The 22379-nt window shown below is 41.3% G+C and overlaps 1 protein-coding gene across 4 annotated transcripts in view; it reads left to right on the plus strand.

The window, feature by feature from the left end:
• Positions 1–22379, plus strand: part of CEP112 (centrosomal protein 112) — a 199014-nt gene that overhangs the window by 127881 nt on the left and 48754 nt on the right. The window lies entirely within an intron of this gene.

Genomic DNA, 22379 nt, shown 5'->3' on the forward strand with positions numbered 1-22379 from the left:
TAATGGGTGCAATATAATGGATATATTGGATATATAATAATGGATCTGTTAAGAACCTCCTGTTTCTTTTGACAGCCAAAAAACCCGATTTGAACAAGACTTTTTGCCTTCAGGTGGCCTCAGTTTGGGGCAGTTTGAGACAAATGCTTGAAGGCCTTGGTGCTCTGTGTTAGGTCTGGCCTAAGGGCAGGTTGGACTTGTCACCACTCATAAAATCAGGATAAACCTGTGGCTCTCACATTCTCCTCTTGTGGCTCAGGGTGGTAGCAAAAACTTGTTGGACAAAGAGTCCGAGCCAGCTCACTGTGATTGGCCATTAATTAGAAACAACCACATGAGACCAATCACATATCTACTTGTTGCATTCTACAGCAGCAGATAATCATTGTTTGCCTTTTGTTCCTGAGGCTTCTCAGCTTCTCAAGAGAAAAAATCTTAAAGAAAAGATTTGTCATAAAATATCATGGCTACAGAAGGACACTGGGCTGGGGGAGGGGGGACAAAGGGCAGAGCTCACCTGGTCACTGAGCTGTGCCCAGCTGTGCTCAGCACAGAGATCAGGAACCCAATTTTTAAATTTTTTTTTTAATTTTATTTTAAATTTTTGGCATTATGTTTCTTACATCTTCATAGCGATCCACCCACAGCAGCCTGGAGCTCGATAATTCCAACAGTCAGAGCATTTACCAAACTCCTCTGCTGCTTTTCCTGTTCTGGGCAGAACAAGAACTTGGTGGCATCATAAAGATACCTTGAGGTTATTTATGAAATCCCAGCCTTGGCTGTTTAGGCTTAGTTGTTCAGTTTTTTATGAAATCCTTTTGGATCCTGGGATTGGAAGTACAAAACATTTCCTGGGATTGGAGCTGCAAAACATGTTCAGAGCATTTTAATGCTGAAGTTGATGGCCAAGCGGGGACTCCACATCAAAAAGTAGATTCTGGAAAGAAATGGATGATGGAGAGCATACAGTGACAAACCCACAACAGAAAAGGGGGAAAATGCTGCTTTTTCTGCCAGATGAACCACAATTGTTGTTTGATTCCTGTTACAGATTCTAGGATTCTGCTAAATCCCTGAATTAACACCCAGATTTCATTAGCAAAGCATGGTTGGAAGATGACACATTTCAACACCTTGTATGTTAGCCAGCTTATGATCAGATTAATTCTGCTAATAAATAAGACTTAAAAGATTTCTAGGAAAGAATGGCCTATAATAATGTTCCCCTTCATGTGAAAACTTTTGAAACAGTTGTTTTTCTTTGTTATGTTTAAAAATGTTGAGAGGAGGGAAAAAAAGTCAAAGTGTTTTATAACCATAGCAGAACAAAGGGAAAAATTTTGGGGTTTAAGTTGTCTGGGCCTTTGTGGGCATTGAGTATTCCTGACATCTATATTTGTTAAATGCTGCTGTATCTTGGAGCCAAAGGATCTTTTCCTCTGGAAAGAACTGAGAGTTTTATCAACACAGTGAATTTCCTCCATGCAACTGTAAAAATTACCAAATTCCTCTATCAAAAACCTATATTTTTAAAAACTTGATGCACAAGCTAATTTTGCTTGTAGTTCTATTTCATCGTCAGCCATGTTTATTAGAAAATTCCACTGGTAACTACAAATAATATTCTTTATTAAAAAGAAAAGCACATTAGGTCTCTGGGAACATTGGAGTGACTGCAGCCCTGCAGAGGTATTTCGTTTTTTGTCCTTAAAACACCTTTTGGAACACCAGCTTTGCACTCTGGAGTTGGTAATAAATAAATAATTCTAGTTTATTGGTTTAAAAATCCCAAGCAAAGGTAAATATAAGTGGTTTAAATGCCCTTAATTAGTGCTTATTAAGGGAGGAGAGGCATCTGAGAGCACCCAACCTAAGCTGCCCTGATCTGGAGAAGAAGAATTTTTGGTTTTGAAAGGGAGAGAGGGGGCAGAGCCTTGGCTTCACCCAGGGTTTGTGGCAAAGGTGGAAATTAGGGCTGGAATGAGTGGTGGTTCAGGAGGCTGTGATCCTGTGTGACAGCACAGAGGACATTAATTAGGGGAAAAAACCCTGAAAGTTTAGTGTAAACTCTAAATGAACATCTAAAACTTAGGGTGAAGGCACAGATTGTGTGAAGGACATTTTGGAAGGGAGTGTTCACTTCCTTTATTCCCCGGGATACACTGAGGGGGCAGAATTAACTGCTACAACAACGACTAGCTCAGGATAAATTGTGTCACCAGACCCACATTATGGATAACATTTTAAAGATATTTTCTTGCATTTTCTGTTTTAACTTGGATGAAGGGGGTTTCTTTGGTTGTTTGGTTTTTGGGGGTTTTTGTTGTTTTGGTTTGGATGAAGGGGGTTTTTTTGGTTGTATGGTTTTTTTGTTTTTTTTTTTTTTGGTTGTATATTTGGTTTTTTTTGTTGTTGTTGTTTTGGTTTGGATGAAGGGTGGTTTTTTTTGGTTGTTTGTTGCTGGGGTTTTTTTGTTTTTTTCTGGTTTTGTTTTGTTTATTGTTGGGTTGGATTTGTTGGTTTTTTGGAGTTTTTGGGGTTTATTTTGGGTTTTTTTTTGGTTTTTTTGTTTCTTTTTTTAGCCAGCATTGCCTGTAGAAGGAGGTCAGCATTTCAGTGTTGGCTCTGGCTCATGCCTTGTAGGACACGTGGTGAGAACGTCCCACTGCTGATGGTGGCAGACACTGTCACTCACCTGCAGATGTCACATCCTAATCCCTCTAATTGCCTTTGTGCCCAAACAGAGCCATGCTCAACCATTTGGCATGGTGAAAGAAAGACTTGCAAGGGACCATCTTGATGTTAAATACATAAAATGCTTTTTTCATGGATCTTTATTTCTTTGTCACTGACTCTAGCCTGTAATAACACTCATAACTCTGCAGTGTCTTTTATTAGCAGGGAATTACAAGGCACCAGCGCTGGTGCTTTAGCATTGGAAAGCAGACCTTAAAATTTACCAGGCAAATGATTTTATCTTGCTCATAACTTCCTATATTCTGTTTGATCAGCAGAGGAAGTCACATCTTCCAAAAGAATAGGTAAATTAAATCTGCAGGTCTTTCATGGCTTTGCTTTCTCTGTTTCATGGGGCCCAAACCCTGAGGCACCTGTTTCTCACCGCCTTTGCTGATGTAAATTGTAGTTTCACCCAAATTCTGTCTGTTAGAGGTTTAGCCCTGAGGTTTTCAGCTCTGTCTCTTGATTCCATTACCTGGTTATCTTTAAAAGCCTGTATTGACACATTCCTTATAAATGATAATTAAAACGGGCTGACTTTCCTGTTAAGCTTAGGTAGTTATTGATCACAACTGAAATTCTGCTTTTAAAACCTCTTCCTTCCAAAACCATCTCTCTTTTTCTGCTGCCACAGAAATTATTTCATTGTCTGAAGCATAGTACCTTCTCTTCAAAATTACAGGGTTTCAGATGTTTGGCCAGCCAGGCAATCCGAGTGGCTGAGCATCTGTAAGTACTTTATAATATCTTTGACATGCTTTGTGAGGCAAAGAATTGAGTCATCTTTTTTTTTCCTGCAGCAAACTTTGCACTCTGGCATTTTTCTTGACTTTTCATGTCTCAACACATTGAAGAACTTACCATGGCCAACAGCAAAATCAGACTTACAAGTTTTATAAAAGACTAGAGCTGGTGTCTGCCTTTCCCTCTGAACTGCAGTCCAGATTTATCTGACAGGTTTAAAAGTTGGTATTTTTACTTTTTCCTACATTATCATTGTTGTCCTCAACGTTTTATTTTCTCTCCAGAAGGCATTTTGCTGCATGAAGTCCTTTTTATTCCTTGTTAGCCCCAGAAGGGAGGCCGCTTGTCTCCAGATTATAAAGATTCTATAAATTCAGAATAAAATATAAAATCATATACAGCTAAACTGTCTTGCTTTTAATAATGTGGACTAGACTAATATTGCACTGGAAAAATAGGGAAAAAAATCAAAACCAGCCATAAAATTCACTGCTTTTAATTGAAGGGATGGCACCTGTCTCCAGATTATGGAGTTAAAGATTCTATTAATTCAGAATAAAATATAAAGTCATATACAGCTAAACTGTCTAATGTGGACTAATTTTGCCCTGGAAAAACAGGGAAAAAATTCAAACCCAGCCATAAAATTCACTGCTTTTAATTGACAAAACAGGAGTAATAACACTGAGAGGGGTCCTGGGTAATTAAAAAGGTGCAGACAAAACATTCTTATTAGTAAGTGTTAAGTAATACTGATATAAGCCCACACAGTTTGTAGAGAAGGACAGACGAGGTTTAGAATGTGTTATGAGAAAATGGAAATCAGCTTTTTTAAGGCTGCTGTGATGCTCAGAGTTTACTGCTGCATTTCAAAGGCGTTTTTCTCTCCAAAGAGCAGAAAGACTTTTCTGTGGAGGAGAAAGTGGTGCTTAAAAAAGACAGAGCTGGGGAGATACCCAGGAGTTAGGAGGCAGAATGCCCAGGAGGAAGAGCCTGTGCTCCAAGGTCTGCGACTTTACTGGAGAGAGGGGGAGGAAAAAAATTATAAAGATAAAAACAAGCGTCTAATGCCGTCCAAAGCCGGGGCATCTGTGAAGCAGTGTGTGCACAGGGCTGTGCGGGCTTTCCAAGGGCTGTGCTTTGTTCCAGTTCCAGTGAGTTCCTGGAACGCAGCCTCCTTCCCTGCTCCTGGAGCAGCCCTGGCTGCAGGGCTCCTCCAGCCGTGGAGGTGCAACAGAATCTGTGTGAGCCGCGGCTTCCAGCAGCAAAGGGTGCTGAGGAGAGCAGAGCCTGCAAAGCCAGCCTTGCACGGGCCACAGACACCTCCAGCTCCGCTCTCAGGGCTTCCAGAGCCTGGCACAGCCAGGGGAGTCACAGGGTTTGGCAAGCAGGGCTTTGGGGATGTGGACCTGTGTCCGTTTTATCTCGGCTGTTTGAGGGGCCTGGGAGGCCCGGGGGTGGCCTTGGGGCAGCCCACGTGTCGAAGGGCGAGAAGAGGCTTCAGTTCTTCTTTCTGGTTTTATGTTTATTAATTGTTTATCTAAAAGATGTTCTTTCAGTCTAACAAAGATCCGCTCAGCAGTCAGCCATGGGCACACTGTCTCTGCCCTCCGGGGCAGCCACCTATCTTTATACCCATTGTGACGTGTACAATATTTATCATTTTTCCCCAATACCATCCACTCTCATAACTCGGTGTACTCTCAGCAACAACCAATCCAAAGGTGCCACCGTGGCCAAAGAAGATGGAGGAGAGGAGGAAGAAGAAGGAGGACAGGACACACCCCAATTCCTCCATCTTACTCCTCTAAACCCCCCTGTACATAAATCCTAAACCCTGTGTCTCACTCTCTAATTAACTAATCCCTTCACCATTCTCCCTGTGAAGCCCTCATCCTTGTCGTCTCCTGTGTAGGGTTAAAGTCCAGCTACCAGACACTTCTGGCAACATTCCAGGACTCCCGGGCCCCCCAAGGGTGGTCTCGGGGGCCCTGCATCCCGGGACTCAAATCCTGAGATCCCACAGACCTGCTTTGTTGTCAGCATCTCTTTTCCCTGAGAGATCTCTCTTAGAGCCTGGCTCATCCCAGGAGGAGCTGGAGCAGCACCAGGGTGCCCTGGTTGATGCCATTGTGCATCCAATTCCAGCATTTGTGTCCACATCTTTTTTTTTTTTTGCAGAGCTGCATGTTGCTTTTGATTTTGTGCTAATCGTGGTGCTGGCTGCTCCAAGGATATCAGCAGGAGAGAGTCACTGAGGATTTCAGCTTTGTGCATTAAAATGCTCCTGCCAAAATGAGTGTTGACTTAAGAAATCTTCAGATTCCACTTAGAATTTTCTGCTGGCTCTCCAGCTTTATATGTAACTGAAACTCAAGAAGATCAAATATCAAGAGTGTTTTTTAAAAAACGACTGGCTAACACTTTTGAATGGCACATCACAGGGAAATAGAAATATCTTTGTTAAACTTCACTATTTTCATAATAGTTGGGCCTTTCTTAAGTGTAACAAGAGAAACCTGGAGAATCTGATACCTGTGCCTGGTAACTATTTACCAATATTTAAAGGCAGGGTAGGAGAAGAATCAAGTGGTCAGTAGCACTCTTAGACTTTTTGAAAGGTATTGCCTTAATTTTCTATTACTGGAATGTTTTTTTCCATCCAAAATGAAAATACCTATTGTTTTGTTAGCATTAAAAGATTACTTACAAAGAGCTACGAAAGGAAAGCAGCCAGAGCTGCCATATTCCTGCCACTTTCTTGCGTCAGCAGAGTGGAGAATAAAAGAACTTTCCAAGTTACAGTGCTGCACTTGAAAAGGGAGAAAAGTCTGCGGTGACTTTTATCTGTGTGTTCAGCAGATCAGATGGCAAACTCACCCCCAGAGCCGAGCAGGGGAGCAGCTCCTGCCTTTCTCTGGAGCCCCAGTGTGTGAAACAGCACCAGCTACGACATCAAAAGCTCCAAATAAAAGTGTAAAGTTTGGGGTTTTTCAAAACACCTGTCTAATTAGCCCAGCTCGGTGTTTGCCAGCTCTGGCTCTGGCTTTCTCACAGTTGTGTGCTCAGCAGAAGTGGCTTTTTCATCTCAGAGGTTTGGGTAAGAGGTTAAACCTACAAACACTGTCACCAAACCTGACCCGTCGGCTCCTCGCTGCAGACCTATCCCATTTCCTCCCAGCATCAATCACCCCATTGTGCCCAGCCAGCAAAGGTGAGGTGGAGCTGTTTGCCAGCTTTTTCTAGAGGGACGAGATCATGTTAATTGAGTGTTATTATCAGCCAGTCCTTGTGGTTTGACATGGATTCAAAGCGGAGCTGCTCATCCGCTTGGAGAATGCGTAGGCACGGATGGAATAACCTCAGCGAGTTTTCTGATGCCTCCATCCTCAGGGAAATTGGTTTGATTTGCCCTTCAGTGGAAATTTTGTGTACTCTTGGCAGCCAAAATAGCTCTGGAGTCCAGAAGCAGGGGAAAGTCTATTCTGTGTGTTGTGCTCTGCTGCTTTTCCCACTAAAATTTCTACAGTGAATATTTTCTGTGTGTTCACCTCGTTGCCTTCCAGCCCAAGGAACTTGCCTCTGTGTGTTCATACAGCACATGTGTGTGTAATAAGATGGAAAACTAGATAAAAATACACTTTATTCTTTGAGCCTGTTGCATGTGGATATGCATTTCATGTCCTTCCTCCATCCTGCACTGGAGAGTGGGGTGCCTTTCCTGGGAGCAGTTCATTGTCACTGATTCTTGCACCATCAAGTCTTGATTCACTGATGAACAGGATCTGAGGCAGTAAATATTTATTGGTTCACCCTTGAAAATATGAATGAGGAAGACAGAGGGCTTGAGGCTTATGGAGAAGACTGTGAACTCAAGGCTGAAGCTTTTTCTCAAGTGTTTCTGTGCAGGCATCTTTAGTTTTGTATCCTTGGCCTCTTCAGGAAGCCTGACTGATTTATGGGGCAGAGAGAGTTCACCTGTTTTCTTCTTCAGGGGTCTGCGTATGAAATTTATTTTCAGGAAACTGAAATAGGTTGCCTACAGGATAAAATTTAGGACTTTAAATGAATTTCTTGGCAGCATCTCCCTCAAAACTGCCAGATAATAGAGGAATGGAAGAGCAGTAAAGCAGGGATGAGTCAAGCACAACAAAAACCTTACTACTGTGAGTAAGGAGGAGGACACAACTACTTTTTAACTTCTTCTGTTACTAAAACTTTCTCTGCTTATTTTTTGTTTAAGCCTTCACCACATTGAAGTCAACGACTTCAATTAAATCAACATGTTTAAGTAATTATGAAACCACATTCTTCAGCACTGATGGACCTTCATGTACAAATCTAATTCCTGATACAACTCAGAGAGTGACCTGCAGTGGTGTTGGAACTGCTTCACCAGCCTGGACAACCAACTGTGAGACCCAAATTTGTATTTCCAATGTTGAATTTGTCTCCTGTGTTTGGCACATCCAGAAAATAAATCATCAGTGAAAACCCCAGATTGCCAATTATGAAGAGTTCATTAAGATGTGCTGAAGTTCAAAGCAGAAACACCAGTTCCTCACAGGTCAGGGCAGCTCTTCTAAAGGTTCCTGCTTTGCCTCCAGCAGCAGCTCATCCCCAGAACCTGTTTATTTTTCTGCCAGGGCTGTTGGCAGGTGAATAGAGTCACATCAGATCACCTCACTTGTATTTTATGCTGGAAACCCATGCCCTGGATATGCCATTTTCCTGGCCCAGCGTGGCATGAGATCATGGATTTCAAACCAGGCCACGTTGGCCATAGAAGACAAAACATGCAATGCCCTGTTCGCTTCCCTCTTGAGATTTGCCAGGAAGTCCCAGCTCAGTTCTGCCCCGGGGTTTGCTGTCTCTCAGTTCAGGTCATCCCAAAGGAACAAAGCCTGGTGTGGGGAGGAAGGAGAGCATCACTCATCGTGTCCTGAAAACAGACCAGATCATTTGTAATACTAAAAGGAGTGGATGCAAGTTCTTCTAGAACCAGATCAGGGGAAAACAAACCAGCCCCTTTTCTAAGGAAATGATTAGTTAGGGCATGGCAGCACTAAAACTCCATGCAGATATCCTGTGGTTTAGGAAAACACATCATTTGTGCCCTTGCCAGGTGGGCAGTGGGGCTGGTCCAGACTCACAGAATTATTAAAATTGGAAAAAACCTCTGAGATCACTGAGTCCATCCAGGCTCCTGAGAGTCCCTGTCCCAGCAGCACAACATTCTCATTCCAATGGAAGGTTGTGCTATCTCTCTTTTCAGCTAAAACTGTTGAAAATACATTAAACCTGAAGTGCTGTAATGTTTTCCTTTCCAAATTTTATGTGAGTGCCCAGGGACTGCCATGAGCTCCCACCTGTGGCACCAGGGACCTCCTTGGCTTTTCCATTCCCTTGCCACCCTGCACCCACCTTTACACAGCAAGATTGTCACAGACATCTTTTATGGAAAATCCTTTCTTTAGGATTTTTCCTCCTGAGAAGCTGAGAGGCCTCAGGAACAAAATGTGAGCAGTGATTATCTGCTGCTGTGGAATGCAACAGGTGCATCTGGGATTGCTCTCATGTGGTTGTTTCTAATTAATGGCCAATCACAGTCAGCTGGCTCGGACTCTCTGTCCAAGACAGAAACTTTTGTTATCATTCTTTTCTATTCTATTCTTAGCCAGCCTTCTGATGAAATCCTTTCTTTTATTCTTTTAGTATAGTTTTAATGTAATATATATCATAAAATAATAAATCAAGCCTTCTGAAACACGGGGTCAGATCCTCATCTCTTCCCTCATCCCCAGACCCCTGTGAGCACGGTCACACAAGATCTCACCTGGAGGAGACCCAAGAGGGGGATGTGCTCACTCAGGGAGGGGTGATGCCCACCAGGAGTGCCCAACCCCTGCACCCACAGCAGAGCCCCAGGTGCTCTCCCTGCTCTGCTCCCTGCCAGCTTTGTTATGTAAGAAAGGGTAAAAGTACAAACAAGAGCACTGAACATGAAAAGTGAGTTTGTTTGCTCACTGAGAAGCCTGGCAGGGGCAGAATGGAACTGTATAAATAAAAATCCAGGCTGACAAATGTTAGGTACCTGCAGGAACACCTGCAGCACTGAACCAAGCAGCTGGGAGGAGAATGCAGGGTGGGTATTGACACTCTGGCTCCAGAAAACAACTTTACGTGCTGTATTTAAACTCCCCTTGCTTTTGTTTCTACTGTCAATATCATTCATGTCCTTTCCAGTCTTGCACTTGTAATTCAGCAAGGTAGAGCGGCAATTACTGAAGACTATTTAACAATTTGGATATTATCAGTGGATTTTAATTTCTGCCTGGAAACACCTCTGGCCACAGCCATGCTCTGGGCTCCAAGGAGGGACTCCTGCCTCGTGTATTGTTTTCTTCCTGCTCCCAGAATAACCCATCACTTTTACTCAGTGTTTGTGTCTGTTCATAACCATTGTGTGGAAATGTGTGTTTGCCAATGAAGTTTGGTGTTGCTGAGCACTCATTTGTGTTTCCAGCTCAGCCTTGTGGTGGGTGTGAAGAGCTGATGTCCCTTCTCCATCTCAGCACAGCCCAGGCTCATTTGTGCTTCTTTATCAGATCCTGAACTAGACTGAGCTTTATGAACTTAACCAGTTCTGGAATTCTCAGATCTTTCCCATTGTGCCTTATTTCTTCTTGTTTTTCCTGCAGTTTTTGTCTCAGTTGTGCTAAGGGGAAGGTTTTGGGATGCATGAAGTAACTGCAGTTTAAATGAGAGAAGTTAATGTGGAGCTGCACAAATGAGAAACTCATGGTGCTCAGAACCTGATCTGTTTTCTGTTATTTTTAGTCCTGTTGCATTTTTAAAATGTTGTCTGTATGGAATGTTTGGAACTATTTACATATATATTTTTAAAAACTTTTTGTGCCTTTTGGGGATATCTCAGCTGCCCTGTCAGGACCCTGTGGGTGCCCCTGGGAAGCAAAAGCAGGGGAATATCTTGGGGATGCCTTAAAGTCACAAGAAACTCAGCAGGACCCGTGCTGGGTGGGACTGAGCTCCTCTCTGCCTGTGCATTTTCATTTTCTGCCACAGCAGAAAGATCTTCACACTGAAACAGCAGAGTCCCTGCTCAAAACTGGGCTGAAACAGACGTATCAAAAACCCCACAAAAACAAACAAACAAACAAAGCCCAAAAGCTCTCAATGGAAATCAATCTGCTTTGTCACAACTGTGATAAGAGCTCCTGACACCCCACTAAAATTGTATCTGAGGCACAGCAATAACTTTGGTGAGTGTTTCCCCCTTCTTATCCTCTTCCTAGCTTGCCTGTGTATAAATTTCACCTTATTCTTACCTCTACTGGAGAAACTGTTAGCACCAAAAAATTCAGCATGGGCTTCAGTGTTTAAATAATTGCTTTTAAGGGAAACAAACCCAATAAATTTAAACTAGACAAATTCTGATTTTTTTTTTTTCTCGATGATTCCAGTTCAGCTGTAAAGAATACAACAGAGTTAAAGAAATACAGTGGTGAGGACTATGCAGGAATTAGAGTAAAATATTTTGTATAAGAAGCTATCAGAAATATTTAAATAGGTCATGGAGCCTGACATTTTTCCTTGCTATGTGTGCATGTGTCTATCTGAAATATCCTGCACCACTTTTGTAGAGCTCTAAAATGAACAAAAAAACTTCTGAAGAAACTGAAATAGTTCTTCCCCATGTCTAATTTGGGGAAAAAAAAAAAAAGAACTTAAAGGATTTTAGAAATGTTTAGAAACATTGGCATTATGACAGCAAGAATCTCTGTCATAACGTCATATGATTAACTAGATCAGAAACATTCTGGGATGTTCTGATCAGTTATGTTAATGCCTCTTTTAAAAAGTATAAAGCTAATGCTCTATAAAATAGATACTTGAAAAACAGTTTTGGTTTTCCTCAGGCTACTGAGATTAGAGTTTCGTAATCTGTTTGACCAGCTGCAGAGGACGTTCTGTTTCATTTTTTTCTTTTTAAGTAAATGAGCTTCATCTCAACATGATTAAAAAGTAAAAAAAGAAGAACCAGCCTTCAAAAATACTCCGTTTTCACTCATACTTTTAAATAGGAGCAACTGCATTGTCACGTCTTGTTGCAAATGTAATTGGGTTGGAGGTCATTAAAGACTTTGAATAAAAGAATTTCCAAATTTCCAAGTGTGCATCCTCCCCTGTCAAGAATCGCCCCATTTTTGGCTTCCAGACATAATTTTAGCAGATATTACTTTGCTGCCCTCACATCTCACATGTGTTGAGTCAAGCTCGCTCTTGTTCAGTTCAAAAAGCAGTGGTTTGCCTTGCAAGTTAATTTTGTTGATTAAGGTTACTTTGAAAGGTAAAAAGGTGTTATTAGATTTCTTTGTGTGTGCCTGTGTGCAAGAAAATGTGTGTTATTTTATGTAATGGGAGAATTGCAGCAATACTGAGCGCTTGATTGCACAAAATAAATAGCTTTTCTTTCATTCCTACTGGGAATCAGATTGGCCTATTGATTAGAAATATTTCATATTTCTGTTTTAAAAGAGCATAACAAAATAAGAGGTTTTGTAAGGCTTGTTAGAAATGTTTATATTTCCAGGTCTGTGTGTATTTCTGAGGAGCAATGCATTTTAAAGAGACATTTGTAGAGCACCAGGGGTCTGCTGGAGCCTCTGGGCTGGTCCAGGTGTGAAGTATCTGAACACCCACTTAAAGTGGCAGTTTGGTGATAAACCTGGTTGGGAATGAAGATTGCCCCGTTCAGCCAGTGATTGATAAATCTGCTTTATCACACTCAGGCCTTCTGCAGGAAATTCTGTCCCAACCCCTGATGGTTGTTTTTTGCAGAAGTGTTGTTAAGAGCACAGCAAGCAGCAGAACCAGGTGTTTTTCTGGTTAATTTGTGTTCACAATAGCAGTTTTGCAGTAGCGCGGTGTTGACACAACGTTTTAGACGTTCTTGCGACAGAGCATCAAAAATTCAAAAAGTTGCCTGAAAACCTTGAAGCTGACATCAGGTCTTCACAGGAAACCTGCTCAGAGAATGGCAGACTCCTCGCTGTTGCCTTTGATTGCAAAGTGTTTAATAAAAAGCAAATTAGGAAATGAAAATTGTCTCGCGGATCAATCGGGCGCAGCGGTTCCGCCTGCTCAGCATTATCTGTCAGACACGAACCTGATGGGGAGCGTTGTATTTTGGATAATAGTCTCCAAATCAGACTGAAAGGTTGACTGAAAAAATACCTGATGTATTTTGTGTGTGCTCTGAGGCTGATAACAAACTCTGCAGTTCAAGTTTTAATAACTTGGGGGGAGCTAAGGAACTTCAAAAGCTTCGTGATAAATGTTTTTGACAAAGCGTCAGCTGAACATTAGGCAGAATCTTGGTAAATCCTCTCATAAGTGGTTTAAAATGGAGTTCTGAACTTTTCCTTTATAAGTTTATGCTTGAGATGTCATGGTATCTTTGGGTTTAAAAGATTCATTTTATCTGGTAAATGTGCACCACTGGTGCTTCTGCCTAAACCTGGGCGAGTGCGAGGGGGAGACAGTTCAGGGCTTTTCTCCTTTTGGCAGCCTCTGCTCTGCTCTTGACCATTGACCATGACACTCGTGCAGGCTGAGAAAAAGGGGAAGGAGTGTGAAAGCAAAGTGCAAAACACTCCAGGGAAATATTACAGTAAATCTTGCAGCTGTCAGGCTTGTGATTGCCTTCATCACAGCAGCCCCAGAGCGTCCTGGTCACAGACAAAGCAGGGCTTGGACATGGCGAGTGCTTGTTGGGTTTTGTGGCCCGTTGAGAAAAGCAGATGAAAGCCAGTTTATTACAGCCTGTGAACCTTGCCTCCCTTTCCCTCCTGTCACCTGAGCCACTAAAACAAAGCAAAAACAATTCCCTCCTTGGCTCCCCCTGACAAAAAATGCCCGGCTTTACAATTTATGCTGCTGTTTTCTTTGAACTGTTATCTCTGCAGGACCTTATGGCATCCTTTGCCTTTCAAAAGAATTGAGTTTATAATGTCCTGCAGCGAAGCCCTGACTCAGCAAAATGCTTAAGCCCCTGTCTAATTTTATGTCTCCAAATAGCCCTGCTGGTGCCATCAAGGTATTTTAGGGATATATCTTAGAATTATGGGGTCTTGAAAAGATTTGGGTTGGAAGAGACCTTAAGGCCAATCTCGTCCCACTCCCTGCATGGACAGGGACATTCCCACTGTCCCAGGCTGCTCCAAGCCCTGTCCAGCCTGGCCTTGGACATTCCAGGGATGCAGGGACAGCCAGAACTGCTCTGCTACCCTGTGCCAGGGCCTCCCACCCTCACAGGGAAGAATTCCTTCTAATAGACCTAATTTTTGCAGGAAAATTATTTTAAAACTTTGGTCAGCTCAATTGTGTGTGTATAGAAAATGCTGAAAGCATTCAGCAAAAACCTTACAGGAGCAAAGCTGGAAGATATAAGCATATTGAGAATCCTTGCAGTACTCAGGTGATCTCCAAAAGACACCAGATGAAGTTTGATGTGGAAGTGTTATGGGACTGCTCAGGAGCTAATGCTGATGATCCCAACTTTATAATGTGCTGCCAGTGAATTGTCAAAAATGAAAATAGCTTATATTAGAGCCTGCCACACTGCAAAGTGTTTGCATGTATTTTTCTTTTATGTTAAATGACCTACTTTAAATTTTTCCCCTACTGCTGGAGAGACTTGATTCTGTTCCTTGAGTCAAATTATTCCCTTTTTTCTTTCTTTCTTTCTTTCTTTCTTTCTTTCTTTCTTTCTTTCTTTCTTTCTTTCTTTCTTTCTTTCTTTCTTTCTTTCTTTCTTTCTTTCTTTCTTTCTTTCTTTCTTTCCTTCCTTCCTTCCTTCCTTCCTTCCTTCCTTCCTTCCTTCCTTCCTTCCTTCCTTCCTTCCGCCACTTCCTTCCTTCCTTCCTTCCTTCCGCCACTTCCTTCCTTCCTTCCTTCCTTCCTTCCTTCCTTCCTTCCTTCCTTCCTTCTTTCCTTCTTTCCTTTTCTTTCTTTCTTTCTTTCTTTCTTTCTTTCTTTCTTTCTTTCTTTCTTTCTTTCTTTCTTTCTTTCTTTCTTTCTTTCCTTCCTTCCTTCCTTCCTTCCTTCCTTCCTTCCTTCCTTCCTTCCTTCCTTCCTTCCTTCCGCCACTTCCTTCCGCCACTTCCTTCCTTCCTTCCGCCACTTCCTTCCGCCACTTCCTTCCGCCACTTCCTTCCTTCCTTCCTTCCTTCCTTCCGCCACTTCCTTCCTTCCTTCCTTCCTTCCGCCACTTCCTTCCTTCCTTCCTTCCTTCCTTCCTTCCTTCCTTCCTTCCTTCCTTCCTTCCTTCCTTCCTTCCTTCCTTCCTTCTTTCCTTCTTTCCTTTTCTTTCTTTCTTTCTTCTTTCTTTCTTTCTTTCTTTCTTTCTTTCTTTCTTTCTTTCTTTCTTTCTTTCTTTCTTTCTTTCTTTCTTTCTCTTTCTCTCTTTCTCTCTTTCTCTCTCTTTCTCTCTTTCTCTCTTTCTTTCTCTCTTTCTCTTTCTTTCTTTCTTTCTCTCTCTCTCTCTCTCTTTCTTTTCTTTCTTTCCTTTTTCTTTCTTTTCTTTCTTTTCTTTCTTTCACCATAGCCTGGTGCAGCAGGAGCTGCCTGACTGGTGGGGATGGGCAGAGCCCCCAGCTTGGAGAATTTTGCAAGTTCTCCATTCCCATTTTGAAACGTCAGCAAAGTGAGCCAAACTTCCCACTGTGCCCTGGTGTATGTGGGAGCTCCTGTTATTCATGCTGAATTCTGTGCCTTTGGAAATTACACCTTGTATCTGATTCCTGACCAAGGAAACCTTTTTTTTTTTTTTTCTTTTTTTTATTTTTTTTCCATAGTGGCAGCAGAAAATGGGCAGCCAGCTCTTGTAGGGACACATTCACAAAGGTATTACCAATTTGCATTTTCATTCTGTGTTGCAATTCACGTTCACTCTTCATGAAATCGTGTTTAGTGGTTGAAATTAAATATTAGGCATGAGGAATCATGACAGATTTGCTGTCAGTGCATGGTAGGGCACTGTGAGGAGCAGAATTTGCAGGTTTTCCCCTTTCCCCCACCCATCCAAAGCTGCTCCCAGCCTGACCAGATCCTGAATTGGACTGATGGTAACAGGCTGGGAGGTCAGTGAAACTAAAATAGGAAAGAGAGATGTCAAATATCACTCAAGGCATTTTCATTTCTGTTCCTGAGGAGCAATAAAGCCTAAATTTTCTGTACAGTCATAACAGCAATTGTAATGTACCTATAGGATAGAGAAATAATTCGTGTTATTAAACACCATGACTGTTTTCTCTGTAAAATAAGAGATTTTCTTTTCTCTTGCAGTAATGTTGGCCCCTGCCTGTAGGTTGTGGAAAACCTTGTTTGCAAAAACAAAGCCATTGTTTTAACAGAAACAGCAGAAATTTTGCCTTTCATTTTGAATCAGTAGCATAATGAGTGGTGGAGCAATAGTTCAACATCAAAGGAGACTTTCTGGATATATTGTGTGTTGCAACAACGGCGAAAAAGTTCCCACCAGAAAGGAATTTTGCCATATGTGAGCAGCAGACATATGTATTAGGTTAAAACCAGAAGATTTCCTTTGCTTTGCACCAAAACCAAGAGAAAACTCCAAGTACAGAGATTTTTTATTTTTGTTTGCAGTGTCATGGGCAGGAGCTCAGTGAAAACCCAAAAAGTGCTGAGGATGCCCCAACAATTTGGCTCAAATATAATTATTTCCCTTTTAGAACCCCCTTGTTTTGCTCAGACTCATGGCATTGCATCAGTGCTCTTCACAGATACATTTGCCCAATTTATTTGGAGTAGTCATGAACCCAGATAAATCTATTTATCTCCATGAAATGTTTTAGCAAAATTAATGATTGCTTTTAAAAATCTGGATGGGATTCTTGGCTGCTTCCTTTGGATAGAGTTGTATTTGACTCTAAATTTTTGACTCTAAATATTTGACTCTAATTTTGCCCAGACAGCCTATAATTCTGGCTTCATGGAGAGATAAAGATTTTGAAAATCAAATGTTTTAATGACAAAATTTTAAATCATCTCCATGTGTATTCCTGGAAGAAAATTCTCTTTAATTTTTTTTAGCATTCACATGGGGCTTTTTTCTCCTCAAAGTTCCAGAGATTTTCTTCTCATGAACAAGGAGAGAAAACACATCAATGGATGTAAATTGAATTTAGAAGGCACTTGAAGAGAGGCCTGTATTCAGAATTATTGTTGGCACATGTTTTGAGGATGTAAAGTGGAAGCCTTCTTCTGTGGCATTAGTAAGGAGATAATTAAGACTACAGTAGGTAATTAGAGTAGCTTTTATTACTGCATCTTTCATTAACTAATTATATTAATTTGGTAACATTTGAAAAATTCTTTGAAGATGAAAAGTGCTAACTCTCACTACCTTTAGTGGTAGCTTTACTCTGCACTGGTCATAAATTTCCAGGGCTTTTCTTGATACAGATGCACATCCATATGTGCAGAGTTGCTAATAAAAATTTCATATTTCTAATAAAAAAAGACTGACATTATCTTGCATAACTTGATCAGGATGAGCAGCAACTTTTCTGCTGTTTTCTGGTTCAAATTGAAAATACATTGATATTTAATATTTTTTGGAATTTTTTTTTAAGTGTCACTTATTTATTCAACCCTAAGAGCCGACAGATAAATGGTTGTGATCCATAAATTCCCAATGATGTGATGGGATCAGGAAACAAGTCTTGTCTGCTCTCAGGAAAACACAAAAAATAGGAAATTATTTGAGGTTAAAGAAAGAAAACATATCACATTTGTAAATAGTTTCCTCACAGTTGTAATCAATACACAGAAATTAAGAATTGTAATTGTTTCTGTTTATGCAATTCTTCGAAACTGAACTTTCTTTCAGGTAATCCAACACTTTTGATAAATACCCTGTGGTTAAAGGAAAATCAAATCAGGTTTCATATATTGGAGACCAAATCGTTCCTACATTCCTGTTCCATGCTTGTTCCTGGGGTTCCTCAAACTCTTTCCAGCTTTCAGTGGATTTAGATCCAGCCCTGTACCTGACACCAAAAATTAATTCCTGCCTTGACGGGGGATTTTGGAGTGCTGGCACTGCACCTTTTTGTCTCTTTAGGGCTCCTTGTCAAAACTCGGCGCTTGACAAGTTGGGTTTTTTTAAAAAACACGTTTTTTCCCAGCCTCACTCTGCCCCTGGGTATCCCACAGAATTCCTGTGATCCTGCTCATCCTCATCCCAACTGTGCTGAGCCACAGCCCAGCTCTGCAGGCAGCAACCCACGTGTGCTCTCCCCTGGGGCTGAAATAAACTTCATTTTGGGCTAAAATAAATTCCATTTAGGTCAGAAATAAACTCTATTTTGGGATGAAATAGACTTCATTTGAAATAAAAACTGCATTTGGGGCTGAACTAGACTCCATATGGGGCTGAAATAAGCTTAATTTTGGGCTGAAATAAATTCCATTTTGGGCTGAAATAAATTCCATATTGGGCTGAAATAACCTCAATTTCGGCTGAAATAAATTCCATCTGGGGCTGAAATAAATTCAGTTTTGGCTGAAATAACCTCCATTTGGGGCTGAAATAACCTCCATTTGGGTCTGAAATAAACTCTCTTTGGGGCTGAAATAAGTTCCATTTTGGGCTGAAATAAACTCCATTTGGGTCAGAAATAAACTCAATTTTGGGATGAAATAAATTCCATTTGGGGCTGAAATAACCTCCATTTGGGTCTGAAATAAACTCTCTTTGGGGCTGAAATAACCTCCAGTTTGGGCTGAAATAAACTCAGTTTTGGGCTGAAATAACCTCCATTTGGGGCTGAAATAAGTTCCATTTGGGGCTAAAATAAATTTCATTTGGGCTGAAATAAACTCCATTTGGGGCTGAAAAAAAAGTCCATTTAGGTCAGAAATAAACTCTCTTTGGGGCTGAAATAAACTTCATTTGGGTCAGAAATAAACTTCATTTTGGGCTAAAATAAATTCCATTTAGGTCAGAAATAAACTCGATTTGGGATGAAATAGACTTCATTTGGGGCTGAAATAAAAACTCCTTTTGGGAATGAAATAAACTCCATTTGGGGTTGAAATAAACTCTGTTTGGGGCTAAAGTAACATTAGTTTGGATCACAATAAACTCCATTTGGGTCAGAAATAGACCAGATTTTGGGCTGAAATAAACTCCATTCTGGGCTGAAATAAATGCCATTTAGGTCAGAAATAAATGCCATTTTGGGCTGAAATAAATTCCATCTGGGGCTGAAAAAAACTCTATTTTGGGCTGAAATAACCTCAATTTGGGGCTGAAATAACCTCAATTTGGGGCTGAAATAAACTCCATTAAACGTTTTGCCGGAGGTAACCCATGCCCAGTGGGATAACGGGGGGAATAAAAGGTGCCTACCCAGAAATGCAGCTCAGAGGTTCCTTTCTCCGTGCCCATCTCTGGCTCCCAGGGCTGGGATGGGCTCGTGCACAAACTCCAGGTCCCAAAATCCAAAATCTGCCCGAAAATTCCAGCGTTGCCTTCCCAAAGCCGTCCCTTCTCCCTTCCCTCCTTCCCCTGCCTTCCAGTGCTCCGTGAGACCCAAACAATGTGATTTTATTTTAGGATCCTTTCCATTTTTAGAAATAAATCAAATGAGTTTTCCCTTTCTCCGGCTGTAATTCACCCACATTGTTGCATTGGAGCTTATTATCTCATTTACATTTTTAAGAGCTTTTCAAAGTGTAGGATATCTGGGCTGGAAAGCAAAACATTTGATTTCTTTGTTCTCTGGCCAACACAAAGCACTTCCAAGGTCAGGTATGGTGTAGACATTCAACAGCAAACATGTTTACATGGCATTTGGAAGCCGGTTTAACTGAAAAAAAAAATAATATTGTCTTTATAAGAGTGATGCAAGTCAGCTTAGCACAGCTGAGGGACGGGAATTCATCCGAACCTGGAAAAATTTAACTAAATAAGTTAAGTTTTGTTTTCTGTTCAGGGATAAAAGTGCCTCTGACGCTTAAAAATTGGCCTGGATTTTTGTTTTTAATCCCTTTTTCTTCATCTTGGCAGTTTTTAGTCATAGGCTCTGCTGCTCTTTGGGCAAAATGTGACACTTTGAAGCAGAATTAAAGCTGCGTTTCTAAACAAAACAAAACAAAACAAAACATTGTTTAATTTTATAAAAGAGACGTTCTGGGGTGTACCTGGGGTAAATCCTCTGCTGTTTTTGAAGAGTGTTCTACATGGCAGAAGCTTCCCTGTGTGATTCAGAGAAAGATCTGAGGTCCTGGGAGCTTCAGGAATTGCCATCAGCACTCAGGCTCTGGCCACTGCATGTGAGGCGTTTTGACTACAGAGAGAATTTCAGTGTGATCTTCAAAAAAGTGAATTATTCATGACATCTCTCATGATCCCTCCTAGAAAATTAAAATCACGGGCAACAAACTTCTAATTGCAATTTTCAGAGTTAATCACCTGCAGGAATCTACAGCAACCATGAGATTTTGATGCTGCTTTTCAATTTTGGCACAGCTTTGATCAAATGCTGAACTTTTGGTTTTACTTTTTTTCTGCCATTGTGCTGATAGAATATCTGGAGTACTCAAACGAACATTAATTACTCCTGGAATTTATGCAGCACAGGAATAGTCCAAAAAGGGTCCAGTGAAGGTATTTGTGATTGATCCAAGGAATTAGCTGAGTTGTTTTTTTGCCATCCCAATACAAAACCTGCCAACAGCCAGTTATGATGTGATTGGAAAAGTCTGGGAGTTCAAACAGCAAATTCTGGTTTGGACAAATGGTGAATGGATAACTAGAAGAGCTGTTAGTTTGCTGTACTTACATGCTATAGTAAAAATACCTTCTTTCTAAATTTAAATTTAAGATGTTTTCTGCTTTCCTAATGAAATAAAACATGTGTGCTCCGTGCTGGCAAACACTATCTGGAGTAGGTGAACCTAACAAAGGCTGTGTTATCTGAATTTCCCAAATTAAATGACTTTCAGATGCATTGCAAGCCCTCAGATTTAAAGGAACCTCTCGTTTTAACCTCTGCAGAAGAAGTTTATTGTAAATAAGAGATGTAAAAATACAGAAGGGAAGAAAGAAAGGAGCAGGGCACCAGTTCTCTTTGCCACCACGGGGCTGCTGTTCTGTGCAGGAACAGTTTGAGATTCAATTTTTTACTCAGGACCTGAAAATGGGGGTGGTAAAAATCTGTTTTCTGGCACAAACACATATTTATGCACTCACGTGTATTTAAACACTTAAATGCTATCTCTTGGCCAGCTTCAAAGTCCTGCGAAAGGGTCAGACTTTGTCTGGAGCACAAGGGGAGGATGAGTGATGTGTGATGAGGTTCCTTCCCTCCTTATTTTTCACCATTTGGGCTGGAAAAGCTGACCCTGAAAGAGCAGGAGAAGATGGGTCATGCTTTGTAGTTTATCCAAAGTGTCCTCCAGGAATGTTCCTGAGAGTCATCCTGGGCAGGTTATGAATGGACACTTTGGGGTTATGGCAGGATTTTTGTCTGATTAATTGGGTTTTTGGTGATCTGCCTGGGGTGTGGAATGACCCTGCTCCTTATTGCATATCTGCACTGCTCATTTTAGCTTTTATGTTTGTTTGTTTTACCTCACAAGATAGATGTACAAAAAGCAAACAAAAAGCCAACAGTTCAACAAAAAGCCAACAGTTCACAAATAATTCCCACATATATTTCATTATATTAATGCAAATTGCTGGTACTGCAAGACTTGTTGAGTATTGAAGACGAGTTATGTATTCAAAGCCTGGATTTCAACATTTCTCAGAAGCTCTGATAGCATAAAAGTCCCTGGGCAGATTTGAAGTTCATGCTTGGGTCTGGTTACAATTTTTGGCATCAGAACATGTAACAGTCTTGCAGCTATAAGACTTTAAAGTTAATGCCTGGCATCACTTCAAAACAGCCTTCAAGATCTATCATAAGTAGTCCTCTTATCTTATCTCAATAGCAATTTTATCCTGTAAATTATTGGAGAGTGCAGGATTTCGGTGCTGTGGAAAAGAGCAAGGCATTTTTGCTGTTAAATCTTTGCACCACGAGGACTTTTAATGATCCTGAGTTGTGCCCAGGTACCCTGGGCTGCTGGAAGCAAAGATGAACCAAATGGCAGGTCCTGCAAAGCTCCCTCAGTCCGTGGGGTTGTTGGTTTCTCCTCCCAAGGGAAAAGCAGGGGCAGCAAGGGAGGTTTAGGTTGGATATTAAGAAATTTCTTCACTGAAAGGATGGTCAAGATCTGGAGCTGCCCAGGGAAGTGGTGGAGTCACCATCCCTGAAGTGTTCAAACAGCAGCGAACGTGGCATTTCGTGATAGGATTAATAACCATTGTAGGGTTGGTCAGGGGCTGGACTCGATGATCTGGGAGGTCTTTTCCAGCCTCGGTGATTCTGTAATTCCAGGGTGCTCTGCAGAAGGCCTCTGTGCAGCTCAGTTTCTCTAAAAGCATCACTGGAGGCTCCTTCCGTGGCATTTGCAGCCCCGTGCTGCTTCTCTGGTGGGTATCAATGCCCCGCTTTCCTGCCATACAAAAGATAACTCAAAATATTCCCTTTCTGCAGCCACAGCCGCCTCTGTGCTGGTGTCAATCCCCCATCCACATTGTGCACTTTGCTTGGAGTCAGCACTTGCAGTTAACAATGCCTTTATTCAAGCTGACAACATCGCTAAGCTTTTAGTAAATGTGTGAGTAAATGTTAAGCGTGTATTCAAACATCCAACAATGAGGAGGAAACTTTCAAAACAAACAAAAAAAATCTTTGAAACTTGGTATTGTTTGTTTGGTGTGTATCTGTTAG

This window comes from Zonotrichia albicollis, chromosome 19, assembly GCF_047830755.1.
Source record: "Zonotrichia albicollis isolate bZonAlb1 chromosome 19, bZonAlb1.hap1, whole genome shotgun sequence".
In the NCBI taxonomy this organism is placed as follows: Eukaryota; Metazoa; Chordata; class Aves; order Passeriformes; family Passerellidae; genus Zonotrichia; species Zonotrichia albicollis.